Source organism: Nerophis ophidion, linkage group LG19, assembly GCF_033978795.1.
Source record: "Nerophis ophidion isolate RoL-2023_Sa linkage group LG19, RoL_Noph_v1.0, whole genome shotgun sequence".
NCBI lineage: Eukaryota > Metazoa > Chordata > Actinopteri > Syngnathiformes > Syngnathidae > Nerophis > Nerophis ophidion.
The window spans coordinates 23,977,950-23,991,522 of record NC_084629.1 but is presented as its reverse complement, the minus strand read 5'-3'; the positions used below and the strand labels follow the sequence as shown (position 1 = coordinate 23,991,522).

Sequence of the window (13,573 nt, the reverse complement as noted above, 5' to 3'; positions counted from 1 at the left end):
ATTATCCTGCAACCATCATTTTTTGGTTTGACAACACTTGTTCCGGTGGAAAAAGTGTGAGGCAACTAGGGAATCCAGCTGAGGGCGCTGTCTAAATATAATTTACTTAACATTTTCCAGCAGGAAAATGATTTGACAAAGCAAGTACATTATGCAAATACAAAACTGTATTATTTCCTAATGTGTACAACTGAAATCCAAGTGCATATATTAACTTCAAGATTCATACGATAGGGGTTTGAGTACAAAAAATAGGCCTTCTTAAGGGTGTGTCCATTATTCATGTTTTTCACTATTCTTTTGTTTGTGTAAGTTTATTCACGTTTCTGCTATTTTTCTGCTAATTATTCTCACTGGAAAACTCCATAATAACGGCATGTGTTAGGACAAAGATGGTGAAAACATATTTTTGCAGACGACATACCAAAACTTTTATTGATTTTTCTGTCGAAAAGAGGCAAAAAAAAATGGCCGGCGGTTGTTACCGTCGTTACAACTTTGAGCCTGGGAACGGACAAGAAACTAGATGGTAGGGCTGGGTGATATATCGATATAAACGATATGTCGCAGGTTTGCCTCTGTGCGATATGGAAAAGTGCTATATCGTAATATGTTCTCACGCATTTGCTTTTAGCTGCGAGCATTTGCTTTTAGCTGCGGACATTACAGGCGTTTCTCACTCCTTCTCGTCTCTCCTTCTAACAGAGACGTAAAACAAGCCCACCTTCTTACATACGTCACATACTGTCGTGCGTGTAGCGTCATACGCTCTCGCCGAGCAGAGAAGTAGCAGCATGGCTAACGTTAGCTGATGCAGGTCGTGCAAGCGCAGCGGTGCGAGAGACATTACAAGAGAGAGAAGGTGCGAAACTGATCACAAATGGAGGAAGAACAATTAATGCCCCAAACAACAGCAGGGGGTCCATCATCTAGCGGTGGTTTGGCTTCAAGTGGGAAGATATTCCGCAGACAACAGCAATATGCAAAGTATGCAGCAGAAGTATTGCTACAAAAGGTAGCAGCACTACTAATTTTTTCTTTCCTTTAAAAAGTCACCCGCGAGAGAATGAAGAGTATTTAATAAATACAGTTTTGGTAAATTGACTTAGTTGTGATTTCCCTCTCTGCATGAAATTTTAAAAGTAGCATATATTAATGCAGTATGAAGAAGAATGTTTTAATGTAGACACATAGAATCATCATACAGTACTGCTGTGATTATATGCATCAGGTGTTCATTCAAGGCTAAGGCAAAATATTGAGATACATATCGTATATCGCGATATAGCATAAAGATACCGAGATATTAATAAAAGCCAATATCGTCCAGCCTTACTAGATGGTGACAAAAAGTGGGAAGAAAAAGTTTGTTTGGCTGTCTTGAGGAAGTCACTTAAAAAGTGGTTCTCAAATCTGCAAAACTTCTGATCAACATTGATTCCTCTTCTTCACGTCATAATTTTTTTTTTTACAGCTCTTCTTCCCTTCATTTTGTTTTGTTGCGTCTTTCTCTTAGCACCTCCAAATTATCCAGCATCCTGCAGTGTGCAGGCGCTCCTCAAATTGCTTTTGTCCTTTTCGCGCGCATGGCTGGCTGGCGTTTGGCGCTGCTCGTGCATGCAAGCGGCGACTAACAGCGGGGCGGCGGGCTGAGATTGCCATAATCACGGAGGGCTACCTGTTCATTAAAAGGCCCTGCAGGGGGGGCCGAGCACCCTTTAAGCATTTAGGAACCAATTAAAGCAGCACATGCTATTAACACCAGCAACAATAGTTTGGAAAATGGTGGGCAATGAAGTGCGTGGCTAAAAAAGAGTTTTATTTATGTATTTATGTAACATCTCCTTCGCCAATGAAAGTGACTTACTGGATGATTTATGGACTAAATGTTAGCTGGGCAATCAAAAGAGGATAAAAAAAACACGAGCAACTTGTGAATAGCTGCGATTATCGTATAATGTGTCTGAAGATGGCGCATGATTGCACAGGTGGGTGGGGGGCTCGCAGGTCAGCGACGTGAAGCAGACGCTTTCGTTGGCGCAATTATCGCGACACGCCGCTTCGCACCACTTCGCACCACTTCGCACAATAGAGATGTGATTTGATGGACATGAGACATAGATTTATAAGATTTTGGGGTAGGGATGAACCGAAAGCTGATGAGATGGTGATCTGTGACTTCATGCCGTTTGAGAGGACATTCGCTCGGTTTCTGCCCCCCGTACAAACTTTGCAAACTTTGCTTTAACAGATTCCACTCTTCCTGGAAGACTTTCTACAGTGGAACATCGATTCACGCACTTAATTGGTTCTTGAACATGGTTTGAAAATGGAAACGTTCGTATAGTGAAGCAGAGTTCCCTGTAGGAAACAATGTAAACTGGCTCTAGCCTGAACAAGTCTCATTTAGGACTGCAACAATTAATTGATTAAATCGATTAAAATCGATTATAGAAATAGTTGGCGATTAATTTAGTCATCGATTCGTTAGATCCATGCTATGAGCATGCGCTGCGGCTACATTTCATGAGGTGGCAGTAAGACAGCCAATGTGTCATGTGCAGCTCACGTGACCGTGCCGTCTCCTTTGCCTGGAAACTTTGGAAAAATGGCGGAGGGAAGCAGTACGGATAGTTCAACGGAGAAAAATCTTGAGGTTATTACTTCAATGGAGAAAAGTGTACGACCTAAGTCTTCAAAAGTGTGGGAATGCTTTACTTTAAAGGCCTACTGAAATTAGATTTTCTTATTCAAACAGGGATAGCAGGTCCATTCTATGTGTCATACTTGATCATTTCGCGATATTGCCATATTTTTGCTGAAAGGATTTAGTAGAGAACATCGACGATAAAGTTTGCAACATTTGTTACTGATAAAAAAGCCCTGCCTTTACCGGAAGTCACAGACGATGACGTCACAAGGGTGAGTGCTCCTCACTTCCTCTCATTGTTTATAATGGGAGCCTCCAGCAGCAAGAGCTATTCGGACCGAGAAAATGACAATTTCCCAATTAATTTGAGCAAGGATGAAGGATTTGTGGATGATGATATTAATAGCGAAGGACTAGAAAAAAATAATAAATAAATAAAGATAAAGTACAAAAAAAAAGGCGATTGCATTGGAACGGATTCAAATGTTTTTAGACACATTTACTAGGATAATTCTGGGAAATCTCTTATCTTTCTATAGTGTTGCTAGTTTTTTAGTGAGATTAAATAGTACCTGATAGACGGAGGGGTGTGTCCACGGGTGTCTTGAGGCCAGTGTCTGAGGGAAGTCACGGCAGATACAAGGACGGCGCAAACACCACAGATCTCCGGTAAGAGGCGACTTTTTACCACAATTTTCTCACTGAAACCTGCCGATTGACAAGTGGTCGGGAACCATGTTCGCTTGACCGCTCTGATCCATAGTAAAGCTTCACCTCCGAGAATCTTAAACAAGGAATCACTGTGTGTTTGTGTGGCTAAAGGCTAAAGCTTCCCAACTCCGTCTTTCTACTTTGACTTCTCCATTATTAATTGAACAAATTGCAAAAGATTCAGCAACACAGATGTCCAGAATACTGTTTAGCCGCAAATGGTGCTGCGCTAATATTTCCTGACAGTCCGTGACGTCACGCGCACGCGTCGTCATTCCGCGACATTTTCAACAAGAAACTCCGTATTGGCATGTGTTGCAACGTTAATATTTCATCATTGATATATAAACTATCAGACTGTGTGGTCGGGAGTAGTGGGTTTCAGTAGACCTTTAAAGACTTCAAAGTCAGTTTCCTGCAAAATGTGCAGCATGGACCTCGCATAGCACGGAAGGACAACATTGCTTCGGGAGCACCTGAAGAGGAAACGTGGGATCCATGGATGAAGAAAACTCACGGTATGTAACTTTTTCAGTCCATAGTCTGGTACATTGACCCGTTGTGTCCGTCTTCGTATGTGTTTAATCCTTTGTCAATGAGGAGATTTGTTTTAAGGAAGTGCAGCAGCAACTGTTGTGTGTTAACTTTCAGAGTGTTAGGAACGTTTTGGAGAGGGCGACAACTTCATTTTCTGTGTTGTTTTGAGTCGCAACAGAAATTCATGAGTTCATGTTTTTTGTGAGTAACGTTAACATTATGCCTTTGTTGCAACACAGGGCTGATAATGTGTCTCCGGCAGATTTGACTCCGTTTTGAGAGCGAAAATAAACGTAACTGACAGAAATATCTCAGGTTGGTTTCATAATGGCTCAACGTAGCCGGGCCCAATAAAGTTATATAGGATTTGAGTGACGCTTTACTATAACTAAACGTTATGAAGGTGCTGGAATATTTCATGCTATTATTCAGAGGCAGCCTAAAATGAATCCTTTGTTATTCACAACAGAAATGTGTAGATTATCTGATCAATTTCTGATCTGATGAGTTACATTTCTGTGTTATTATTTTTGTATGCTGCAACCCCAATGTCAATTTATTTAATTTAGCTTTTTTTTAATGTGGTGGCGTATTTGCCTTTTAGGTTTAATTAAATCAACTAGGTATGTATTAAGTTACGTGTAAATGATGCTTCTGTGTACGTTCATTGTATGGTTTCTCTCATTTCAGAAAGAAACAAACCAGCATTAGCGACTTGGTACAAAGGAAGGTGTGCACACCACAGCAGGCGTTTACTGATGCTATCCTGAATATGTTGCTAACTGACATGAGGCTACTATCAAAGGTTTTAGACAAATGATTCACGTCCTCAACCCTGGTTACACTCTTCCCTTGAGTACCTATTTTACCAAACTGATGGAAAGGAAGTACAAGCAGACATTCCAAGCAGTGTAGACTGATATAAAAGCAACCCAGAGCAAAGTTGCTCTCACTACTGATGTGCGGACAAGTGTAGCCACCTTGGCAATACATGCTATTACATTGGAGACGAATGGAACATGAAGTCAATCTGCCTTACGACCATGCCACTAGACGAAAGACATCAGCATCCAACATTGCAGAATGGTTGGAATAGGTAGTAGCCAGTTTTGAAATTCCCCCAAGCAAAATTATTGCTATTGTGCATGACAACGGCGCACTTTATAAAAATAAAAGAAAATTAACATTTGCCTTGTTTTATTTGGCAAGTTGAAAGAACATGGTGCCAGTATGCTGTTTTTTTCAATAAAATACTAGAAAGAATAGAAATGTAGTTTGTCTCTTTTATTCGATTATTAATCGAAGAAATAATCGACAGATTAATCGATTATCAAATTAGTTGTTAGTTCAAGATTCAAGATTGTTTATTGTCATATGCACAGTTAAACAGACAGTTTACCGTACAATGAAAATCTTACTTTGCTAGTCCACCCTTCAACAAGTCACACGGTACTTAGCTAAAAAAAAATAATAATAATAAAAATTTATATACAAGGCACAGTAAGTAACATAACATTATTGCACATTCTGATTGACAGTCAACAGTATAAGTATGGAGGTGACCTTGGGTCACAGCAGCAGTTAAAGTGTCTTTAGTGATCAAAGGTGAAGGGTGTCTACAGTGATGGTTCACAGTTTGGGGGTGGTCCAGGTAGCTGACATGCACCTGGGGATAGGTTGATTGGCAACACTAAATTGGCCCTAGTGTGTGAATGTGAGTGTAAATGTTGTCTGTCTATCTGTTTGCCCTGTGATAAGGTAGCAACTTTTCCAGGGTGTACACGCCTTCCGCCCGATTGTAGCTGAGATAGGCGCCAGCGCCCCCCGCGGCCCCAAAAAAGGGAATAAGCGGTAGAAAATGGATGGATGGATGGGTATAGAGACAGTAGGGTTGTCAATCTTTGGGCACCACACGGTTCCATTCGATTCTTGCGAGTAACGATTCGATTCAGAATCGGTAAGTATCCAACACTTTTTTTTTTTCTAAAGTAAATCTGTACATCAGATATGATCATCTACATCAGCAATATGATTTGCCTGAGTGGATGGACTTTGGTTGGATTTTTTAAAAACTGTACAAATTTTTAAAAAAAATCCCCTCCAAATAAGTTTTTGTTTTTAATCAAATAAGAATCGTTACAAAAAAGAATCGCAATTCATTCGAAAATCTAATATTTTTGAAACCCCTAAGAGACATGTTTACTTGTATGTTCTGATTGTTTGAATCGTGTTAGTTGTTGAAATAAAGTTAGGGGGGGAAAAAAGAGCTGTGATTGGTCAGCTTGTTAGGACATCATTTCCTGGGTTAGTCATGATCCCCTGCCCGGATCATGTCTTATTCTGGTTTTGGTTCCGTTTTTGTATCACATCTTGTTAGTGTTTGTCTTCCTTAGTTCCTGGTGGCACTTCCTGTTCGTTCCGTTGCCATAGTCACGCATTAGTGTCACCTGCCTCTTGTTTTTGACGCTCACCTGCTTCATGATAACCACCTTTATTTAAGCCTGCCTTTTCAGTTCATTTGATCTCGCTTCCTAATTTCTGTTCAATGCAACAGGTGACGACGCTGATTCCTGACTGTGGCAAAACTATTTTTGTACTTGCTAATTTCCACGCTATGCTTCCTGTTTTTTAGCTCCCATGCTAGCTCTTTGTTTTGCCTGTTTATGCCTAGTGCAAGTTTTCTGTTCTTAGTCTATTAGTGTAAATAAATCATCATTTCTTACCTTTACGCTGTGTCCAAATCCGACTGCGTCGTTGAGAGAACGAACCCACACCACGATGCCAGCAGACCGTCACAGGGTTTACACAGCCCACCTTCACGAACATCATCCCCTAGGGTTTTGAAGCAATGTGCACATAAGATGTGATTGCTGCATTAAAATGATTAGTTTCAGCGGCAACATTAAGATGAGTGGTGAGTGTTGCTACCACGACTACACAGAGGAAACCTAGATTGTGAATAACTGACAAGAGGCTTACTCTGTTCTTGTAATTCCACTGTCAAAAAACACGCTCAAATGTTGAGAACAATGCACAGAATGAGACCTCTTACATCCAGAGGCAAAGACGTACTAATTTGATGGGGACGGCGTGGCGAAGTTGGGAGAGTGGCCGTGCCAGCAACCTGAGGGTTCCTGGTTCAATCCCCACCTTCTACCAACCTCGTCACGATCTGTTGTGTCCTTGAGCAAGACACTTCACCCTTGCTCCTGATGGTTTGTGGTTAGGGCCTTGCATGGCAGCTCCCGCCACCAGTGTGTGAATGTGTGTGTGTATGGGTGAATGTGGAAATAGTGTCAAAGCGCTTTGAGTACCTTGAAGGTAGAAAAGCACTATACAAGTATAACCCATTTACCATTTGATTTACCGATGACGGCAAAGTTATTAAGTTAATTTACATTTATCCTGACATGAATTGACTTATCGACTATTGGTCCCAGACTAAAATAGTATGAATTATTTTAATGCCTCTGGACATCAATTCAATGCCATTTGAAGCCATAATTTTAGCAAAATCCAATGACTTTTAATGCTTTTTAATTACGTGCGGAACTATGCAGGACTAGCAGCATTGTGCTCAAACAACCACCAGGTAGCATCTGTGAGCAAATAATACTGTAATATCTCTTTCGGACTTATTAGTTCTGTCGTGCATTCTTTACTCATGCTTTGAAGGAGATATTCACTTTTTTTAAGTTTCCCTATCGTTCACAATCATTATGAGAGACAAGAACACATGTCTATTTTCTTTAGGATTTTAAAGATGATAAAAAAACCGCTTGCAATATGCGAATAATGGGAGTCACCGTTGTATCCTTTAAAGCCCTCTAAAACAACTTCAAAACCCTCCAACGTTTTATATGCACACTGCAAGACTATATATAATTTAGTAACAGACACATTCATAACAATACAGTATGTAATGTGTTCAATATTTACCATATTTTGATAAATTTAACCAATACCGGAACTTATTTCCTCAGCGCATTAATTTCCGTTCCCATAGCAACGCACTTCCGACTGGGGGCAAAAAATATGTTCTTACTTCCAGAAACAAATGTGATCATGGCAAACTTGGTAACAGACAACAAAGAAGGCTATTTTTGGATAAGGATTCACAACCTTATATTTTTTAAGCTGAATATTAGGGGTGTAACGGTACGTGTATTTGTATTGAAACGTTTCGGTACGGGGGTTTCGGTTCGGTACAGGGGTGTACCGAACAAGTTTCTAAGTTAAAGTCTTAACAAGCTGCTTTGCTTCTTCTGCCTTTGTCTCAGCACCCGGCATTGTCCCACCCACACACCCATCTGATTGGTTACATACAAAGCCAATCAGCAGTGCGTATTCAGAGCGGTAACAGCCAATCAGAAGTGCGTATTCAGAGAGCATGTAGTCAATGCTTCAGCGTCGAGCAGAATAGTGTTTAGCAGGTTAGCATAAGACAGCGTACTCTCCCCAAATTATAAAAAACACCTCCCAGTCACAACTACTACTAACATCACTATGAGCCTGTTGACCTTCTAGAAACTTAAACTGCAGCTCAGCTCGCTCGCAGTTCTGGCCTGAGGTGAAGGCTAATTAGCTTTTAGCGTAACGTTAGCTCATTTTGCTGTGTGTGTGTGTGTGTGTGTGTGTGTGTGTGTGTGTGTGTGTGTGTGTGTGTGTGTGTGTGTGTGTGTGTGTGTGTGTGTGTGTGTGTGTGTGTGTGTGTGTGTGTGTATTTGTGCGTGTTAGGGGCAACAAAGCCCTGTCGGTCTGTTATTTCACTTGAACTCCATTGTGTTCAGAGATGAATAGTCTCTCCTACTGCTATGATAGTTACATTAATCATTAGTAATGTAGCAGCCTAGTTTTGAATGACAGGGTCCATGCTATCACATGTTGACAAAAATATAACATTTACATAGTAAAAGTAAACTACGGCTTCCCAAATGCTGTAATAATTTAAGCATGATGAGGTGACTTGAAACTGTTTAAAGTTGCTCTTTTTATATGTAGAAGAAAAGTTTTGTCATTTTATTTAATCCAAGCAACAACTTGAGGCAGTTTAATGTGGATTAATGTGGGCAGAATTATTATAGTGTTCCCAATGTTAAAAGGATAAAGCCATTGTTTACACGTTTAGTAAATAAATAACCAAAAAATTTATATTTTGTTGTTTTCTTACTGTACCGAAAATTAACCGAACTGTGACCTCTAAACCGAGGTACGTACCGAACCGAAATTTTTGTGTACCGTTACACCCCTACTGAATATACAGAGGATGAACTTCTGCTTATAAAAGCGAGCACGAAGAGAGGGTGAAACGTTTGAGCAGACGGAAGCCGAGAGAGTCAGGACCAGCGTGACTTGACGGTAATTGTGGAACTTGCAGTCAAGCTATGCTTACCTAAAATAAACTGGAAAAAATGTTCCCGGCCAGCGGAACCAAACACACAACTTCCCATCGAGTGAGTCACAATAATATTGATCATGATACAGGCAACACATTATGCTTGTTAGTACAACAGCATACACTGACAAGCTAGCTGTGTACAAACAAAACATGAAATGTGGGCTAATACTTTACAGATACTGTAATCTGATTGTTCATGTTTTTCAACCAGTACAGATTGGTGTCCTGTCCTGAAGCTAGCTTACGCATAATGCCATAGCATGCTGTTGCAATGCAATGTGTTACTACGCTAGAAAAAGAGTTCATCAGTATTCCGTCTTACAATAACAATGCAGCTACAGCTTGATTATTATGCAGGTTACGGAACATAAATGAAGTATTGTTGACATCTTTTGGATGCATTTTTAAAGTGGTTTAGGGGCAGAATTAGTTGATCTCATCAGCTGCATTGCTAGCCAACCAGAATGGGCCGATTATTACAAATTAGAATGCAAAAAAAACCAAAAACGTTTTTCTTCTTGTGTCTCATAAGGATTGGGAATGATAGGCATAATTCCAAAAAAAGTGCAATTCCCCTTTAAGTGAGGGACAAGGCAAAAACTAACAGACCCATTGTAGATACATTTTGTCAGAGAAAAACTTATGATACAGTTTTTGTATTTACCTGGCAGATGGTTTTAGTGTGTTGCTCAAAGGCACTAAGTAGGGGATCCAACTACTAATAACTCCACTGTCAGAATCAAAGCTGATGGTGTACAAGTTGTTAGCAATGGACTTCACTATCAATACCAACTTCACCAGCAATACAAGCAGGTACTTCTCTGGAAGTTAAAAAAAACATTTTCTTATATCCATTTGAACGTCTCCATCATCTCAGAATCAGTTGGATGCCTCATTTAATAGACTAAGAAAAGAGCATTAAGATGCATTGAGGCACACCAGGTAGCAAACCTGCAGCGCCATTGTCTGCCGCTCTTTTGTTCGTTAGTTAAAAGGTTGATGAAGATGCAATCCACAGACTTTTAAGAGGCCGGCTGTAATCACAGTGAAATTATCTCTGGGCGAGGGCTGTCATTAAGGACAGTGGAGGCTGTTTCCTGAACGCTAGAGGCTAGCCCGGGCGGCTAATAGCAGCTGAGGCGTCACGCCGCTTCTATTTTAAAACCCTCTCTGCACATTAGTCTTGCGAGGACGTCTTATAAGTATCTCATTTGAGCAAAGTCATTCACTATGATGAAAGACGGAAGGATGATCTTTGACCACCAACAGCACATAGCAAACATGTCACTGAGTACGCATTTAACTATTATTGATTTACAAATATACCATGTTTAACACAATATAAGACAACACTGCTTGTATTTTAGTCTAGAGCAGGGGTGTCCAAACTTTTTCCACCGAGAACCCCATATTGAATAATGAAAGGACGCCGAGGGAGTCTCTTTAAAGATGCTCAAACCAATTCAGTGTACACTGCTATGTGCTCAAATATTTTTAAAAAACCATTGTAATTTTAGCTTTTGCATTACAGGTAACAAAGAAAATAATTATTAGTATTATATCTGATATACCTCATTAATAATAAATGTATTTTTATTTTTTTAATTAATCTGAACGATTAAAAATTACCAGTGGGTCAAAAATGGCCCCCAGGCCACACATTGGTCTAGGGATTTAAACACAAAAAACAACCGGTGGCTACAAAAATTCCGCCTAGAGCTTTTCTTCATGTCAGTCAAACAAATCTGTGACTTGGAGAGGGGGACCCATCTTAAAGACTGATTTTTAAGATAAAGGTGATCAATCAAGCGGAGTCATCAAACACCTGTCAAACACTAATAAATAAAAATGTTTAACTGCAATTGATGTAGAATCTAGGGATTTAAGCATTAAATAATGCCCTGGCACATTATTATCATAATTTAATTACGGAATCAAAAAACTTTTTACACTTTAATACTGAAATAAATACACCTACAACTAATTAAATACAAATATAGAAAAAACTACCGGCAGCAGTAAAGTTTAGATCCATGAAGGAAGAAGAAAGTGAATTAATGTTTATAACTTAATACATTTACATATGCATAAAAACGTGTTTTCTTTTGTATTACTTTTTTAATTAATTAACGTTTATGACAACCTTTTTCTAAAACACAATATAGAATGTGAGATATAACAGGATAATGCATACATTTATCATTTGTTGTCAAAATGGTTACAAGAAAGTGGGACCCCCAAAATGTACTGTGGGACCCCATTTTTATGACTTGAAGGGACCCCATTTTGAAAATTCCTAGCACCAACACTTATGCAATTATAAATACGGGAGATCTTGAAAATGAGGGGTAGGACTGCAACGATTAATCAATTGAATAGATTAAAGCTTTGATTCTTAGTATAACTAATAAAAAAGGATCAAATCCCAACATTTCAAATACGCGAACACTGTTTAAACACCACTGCTGCAATAGAGCACACACGAGAGGGGTAGTGTGTGGGTACTCAGGATGTGACGACAAACTGTAATAATGATAACCACGGTAAAAATCCTGGTGGGTTGTATTAAAATTTTAAATTAGAATGATAGAAAAACAGTAATTGATAACTGCACTTTGATAAACTCGCGGACTGAAAGGCACCAGCTCGCTATTTAAATGTGAACATTTTTCCCCATTAAGAAATAAACACATTGCTGTATGAGCAACTAAGATATGAAATGTTGAACATTAAACCTACTAGCTGTGTACTCTTAGTACAGAGTGATCATACTATACTCAGAAGAATACCAGACAGAGGTGTTCTTACAAGGACCGCTGAACAGTGGGACAACTCAACACCTGCAAGCTATAATATATAATAGTAAAATATTTGATCTGTTAGGCAATTTTAAATGAATCTTTAAGTGATCCAGTATAAAGCAATATTTAAAAAATTAACAGTTAGCCATTAAAACAGATAAAATATTAAGACGAAAACACTATCAGTGACGCATAAGATACAAATCATGCAAAATAGTGGCTTTTCTAACAGTGTGTCTATTCATTTAAGTGATTTGAAAAAAAATGACTTGGTCAGAAGATTCAGTGTGATTAAGTACTTTTTGAGCACATTCAACAATAATAATGATAACAGTTATCATTTTAGTCACGATAACCGTGAAATGAAATGTGCACATCATTGCATCCCTCGTGGGTGCCATTTCTTAGTGGTGGTAAACAACGGAGGATTCTTTATTTTATGTATTTTTTTTTATATTTGCACACGTTAAGAATGCAAATTCTACATTGATGATGTGCATGTATTAGGAAAAAAATACGTTAAGGCAAGCCGGAAAACAATTTATTTCAACTATTTTTCCCTGAAATACTTAAAGATATTAAGTGTGATTTATTCGCTTATTCGATTAATTAATCAAACTAATCAATTGATTACTGGAATAATAAAATTGTATAAAATGCTTTAAGCTAGCTACTCATTTAACAATGTAGTGATACAATTTTGTCACCTGACTATTTTGCATGACATCACACAACATCATTTCAGCCAGCATCAGTGGATCAATTCTGTTTATGCTTTCAGATTTTACGTTGGGGGTTTTGGCAACACTTATTCCAAAAGAAGTAACCTCGAACAAGAACAAGCTTTACCAAATTTATCACGGCAGACTGGAAATTTGCTTTTTTTTACACTTGTGTGACTGAGACTGTTTTGATTTTTTACATACATAAATTTTAACAAAAAACATTTGTACATGCGTACAACACTTAAAAGCTTGAGCATATCAGTATGTGGGATTAAATTATGGACTGGGTTAAGCAATGAAGTCAAACAACATAGTAACATGATCCAGTTTAGGAAACGGTTCAAAGTCAAAGTGTCTACAAGGTAAGTAGACATGGACATCTTGACATTTTGTTGAAAATGATATATTCTTTATTTTGTTATGTGACTCATGACTGACTGAACTATTTATTAAAGAGAACTGTTGTATTTAGAATTCATTAACATAATTTGTGTTACAGAATGAGAACAGGAAGTGAACACATGTTAGCAATTGCTAAGAAGTAGGGCTGGGCGATATATCGATATACACGATAAATCGCGGGTTTGTCTGTGCGATATAGAAAATGACCATAACGTGATATTCGAGTATAGCTTCTCATGTAGTTGCTTTTAGCTGCTGGCATTACACAGCAGGCTCTTCCCGCTCTTTCCTGTCTGTCCTTCTCACAGACAGCAAACGCACATTCTTACATACGTCACATACAACGTCA

General features: G+C 38.8%; 1 long non-coding RNA gene across 1 annotated transcript in view; it reads right to left on the bottom strand.

Moving 5' to 3' along the window:
* Positions 1 to 13,573, bottom strand: part of LOC133537774 (uncharacterized) — a 71,517-nt gene that overhangs the window by 53,274 nt on the left and 4,670 nt on the right. Inside the window, exon 2 of the long non-coding RNA XR_009802833.1 lies at positions 6,622 to 6,730. This is a non-coding gene — a long non-coding RNA (uncharacterized LOC133537774). The remainder of the gene's footprint in view (positions 1 to 6,621; positions 6,731 to 13,573) is intronic.